Raw genomic sequence first — 4086 nt, 5'->3', positions numbered from 1 at the left:
GCTGCCCAAGGTGATTTTCTTCTTTGCCGATCTCGATTGTGGTTTTTCATCTAAGTATGTGGTGATTAATAATGCAAAATTTTATTAGCTTCGATGCCATGCTATACATAGTGGTTTAAATAACTTGTGTTTCTTATACTGAAAAGTAATTCAGAATTTGTTTCTGTTTCAATTAGAGCCCTGATGCAGACAAGGATTGTGTGGTTGTACATGTCACTCGCTATGAGGCAAATGACCTGAATATACGCACTGGGAAAACAGAGTTCTTAGGCTGTTGGATCCTGGAAGCCATTTGCGGTTATACCAATGAAGAGTTGTATTCCAGCCTCACTGTTGTCAGGCGTGTTGTCCAGGGTGTACTGAAGCACAAGAAGTTCAAAGCTACTCCTTCGTTTGTGAGGCATACTGTTCTTGTCAAGCTTACGCAGGAAGATGACGTGGCACGCCTCCACAAACAAGTTTATCAGTGGCCAGGCCACAAGGTTGTCTTCACGAAGGTTCACAGGATTGAGCTGCTGTGGGACGTCCTCGATGATGTTCATGGCAAGGTCCGTCTTGTGTCCAGCCCAAATTAGATCGAGGCATGAAATAGTTGCCCCAGCTAGTGTTTAATAGTAGTTTGGATTATGTCTAATTATCCGAACCTTGCCTGTTATCGACCCCTCTGGGGCTAGTACTCTGTTTGAATCCGTCTATGGGAACTGCTGCTACTTTTGTGTGCCCATGAATCATGTGAGAACCATCGTAATTGTCCCTGAAATAGATGCATCCTCACTAGTTTTTTCATGAATATGGCATGGTAAGACATAAGTTGTCACGGTTTATCATACGAGTAGTGTGTGTTTTCATGAAATAGAGCACTCGTTCGAGAATTGTGCGCCGAGATATACATAAGTACTTGTAAACATTGTTGGTGCTACCCCACTTGTAAGTAGTGGTGCAAAACACGGCACATTGGCTCAGCTTGCTTCATCACTAGGCTATCGACTAGCTAAAAATCAACAATCTGCCGTCTGACATATAAGCAACTATGTATCTAGTTACAGTGGTTCATGCAGTTAACTGAGGCCACAATGTAAATTCCAAACGTTCACACGCAAGTCCAGCGCTCATGTGGAACACTCACATTAAACTCGTCTTCATAAACAACTTGAAAAGCATAAGTTAAGCAATTTTATACATCTCAATGATTCATAGAGCATATCAAACATATACTAATTCACAGCAAAAGACAAAGTTGTGAGAAGGTTTACAAATCAGGAAAAAACAAGCAAGGCTTCTCTGAGCAAAGGGCCTCCCGACAGTCTTAAATTTCTTGGAGTTCACTCTGGTTTTTTCTTTTTGCCACCATCCAGGGTTAGGTTCTCTCATTCCAGAATAACCAATTATAAAAATTGTGGTCTCAGCTGGAATGTTGAACTGAACCATGTAGTGTACTGACCAGGTGAAATTCTTGTGCATTCCACTAAATTTAAGCACCGCTATTTGCAGAAATAAGCAGACCACAATGCCTCTTGTCCTCCCACATGTCCAAAAAACCGTCGTGCAGCCGTGCCAGCTAGTCCTCGGTCCATGGATGAACTGGTAGAAAGTGCATTCTGGACTAGGATGCAGTTGTTTTCGCTCGTTCCTGCACTGCAATCAGGAAGTAGAACTTACAAATCAGCTTCTTTCAGATTGCGTTGGTCATTCTACCTTAGTTACTACTAATGTAGGAATACCTTGAAGACTGGAGGTTAGACGACGACAACGAGGGATATCCATCTCATTTTGCGCAGTTCTACTAAAACTGAGGTGTGTGCTTTTGATTGCGCGGATAGAAACGATACGGAGACAGACATCCCGAAACGATATGGAGACAAACATCACTATTTGCGCAAATACGAAATACGGTTATTTAAACAGTGACAGATATTTGCAGTGGTGTATGATTAACAACAACATCTATTGTGTTATAATTGGCACTAGATTGACAGTATGAAGAGTCCTTAAGTAAGTAGCATCACATCACATCAACAATGCCACTAGATTAACATGTAGAACAATAGCATTAGTATTACTGTCATGAGAGTAGCACATGGTCAAATGTGCAATCAAATTTGTGAAGTTCCACTGGGATGAAGCAATGTTAGCGGTGTGAGATTTAAGTGTAACTGCAAAAACACAATTCATGGGAAATAAAGCAAGACGGAAGCACTTCATAAAATGGTGGTGGCATTGCTTCAATTTATCGACGGCACTAGACCATTACTTATAGTGACATTAGATGGCATTGCTTAATGCTTCATGTGATTTTACATTAATGGTAGCGACATGGGCGTAGGGACAGCAGGGGCATAAAGTGGTGAGGCAGATATGGCTGCCAAGAGCGACAAACACTCAGGCAACATGTCTGCATTTGTCCCATTTTTTATCTCCTCGGCGACATTTTCCTATGTGAGCATAGGAAATCTAGACCTGCTCATTCTCATTTGCGTTGTCCCCCAACACCCGTCACTTTATTTCCTTTTTCAACCAAGAGATAGGACCACTTCCCCCACCCTTCGCCATCCACCATGCTTTCTTCGTCTTTTCAACCAAGAGACCGGTTGGGTAGCCAGTATCTACTACTTTCCCCATTTTCCTCTTAAAACCAAATCCTAGATTCTTGCTACAGCTTTCCCACTTTCTTCCCTGTTTGAACCAACTCTTAGAGTCGAATGTATGAACTAGCTTTACCTCTAATAATAGCAAAGTCTAGGCGGCTTTGGAACTACGGACGAAAGTAGAAAAAGATCCACACGATGGGAGCTGGGGCAGTAGAGCAAGGCAGGTTTCGAAGGAATATATACCTGAGGGTCGTCGGCATGTGGCAAAGACAGCGTCGGGAGGCCGCATCTTGGCCACAATACCGCAGGGAGGAAGAAGGGGTCGGAGGCCCTCCCGAGCCGGCACTCTCTCGGAGAGAACGGCACGGCCGCCGATCGGGACGCGTGGGCAGCCGTTGGTCTCTTCCCTTGCTGCCAACGATAGCGTGAACGATGCACCTACACCCCTGCCCCAGTCGAGGTTGTTCGGCCAGATTTGTGACCAGCCATGAGCTGAGAGAGAGTGTGGCCACCTATGTCTTGCTTAGATCTGGAGAGCATGAGAGAGTGAATGAGAGGAACCCTAGTAAAGCAAGCGCTAAGGCTCCTGCTTATATACATAGTGAAGTGATTTTTTTGTACCAGCTTCAAAAAAATGCGCTCCTACGTGTACCCGCGAGTGGGTGTGAGAGAACTAGTGTGTGTGTGCACCGCTTCTCTTCGTGAGAGAACATTATACTATACCCAAAGAATGTTCGCCGCAAGAGTAATAGTATAAGTGTGTGACGTGTGAGCTAAAATAAAATGTGTGCGACGTCTTTTGTTTTTTAGAAGTTCTAAGGGTAGGGTGTGAAGAGCACATAGGTGCGTGACGTCTACCTGCAGATAGACGGTGGGTGCGACGTGCGAGTCTGTGAGAGGACTCGGGAGAGTCGTGACTCATGAGGGTGCATGTGCGTGAGAGAGAGGGGGGCACGTATCAATCCAACGCATGTGTCCGTAAATCATTATCCAACAAACGTTTGCCACAAGCCTTTTCCTGACGAACGTCGTAAGAACAGTCAGATCGGCATTCGACGCTGTCAGTTTTGCCATGTCATTTAACAGAACAGCCACTCCTCCTACACACAAATCTTCCACGTGAGTGTTAGCAACTGTCGTATGCTCCCTCCATTCTGAAATGCAGTGCATATAGCTTTATTGAAAATTTGAACCTCGCAAACTTTTACCAAGTTTTCATGTACCAAATTGCACATGTAGAATACCCTGTATATATCATTTCATTCATCTTCGAGAGGTAACTATAAACATGGGGGAGGAGTCTACAAGAAAGACCATCGTATCACCCGCAGCAATTTCAACCATCCTTTGGTGTTGAGGAATATCATAGGAACTCTATATGGTATGATTTTTATAGGATTTTTTCCTTTAGAGCCAATTGGTTCATAGGAATAGATTCATATACTCCACATTTCAAAGGAAATAAACATGATATCATTTTTATAGCTTTAGAGCCACT

This window comes from Triticum dicoccoides, chromosome 3B (genome assembly GCF_002162155.2).
Source record: "Triticum dicoccoides isolate Atlit2015 ecotype Zavitan chromosome 3B, WEW_v2.0, whole genome shotgun sequence".
In the NCBI taxonomy this organism is placed as follows: Eukaryota; Viridiplantae; Streptophyta; class Magnoliopsida; order Poales; family Poaceae; genus Triticum; species Triticum dicoccoides.
Note: the sequence above shows the minus strand (reverse complement) of the source record.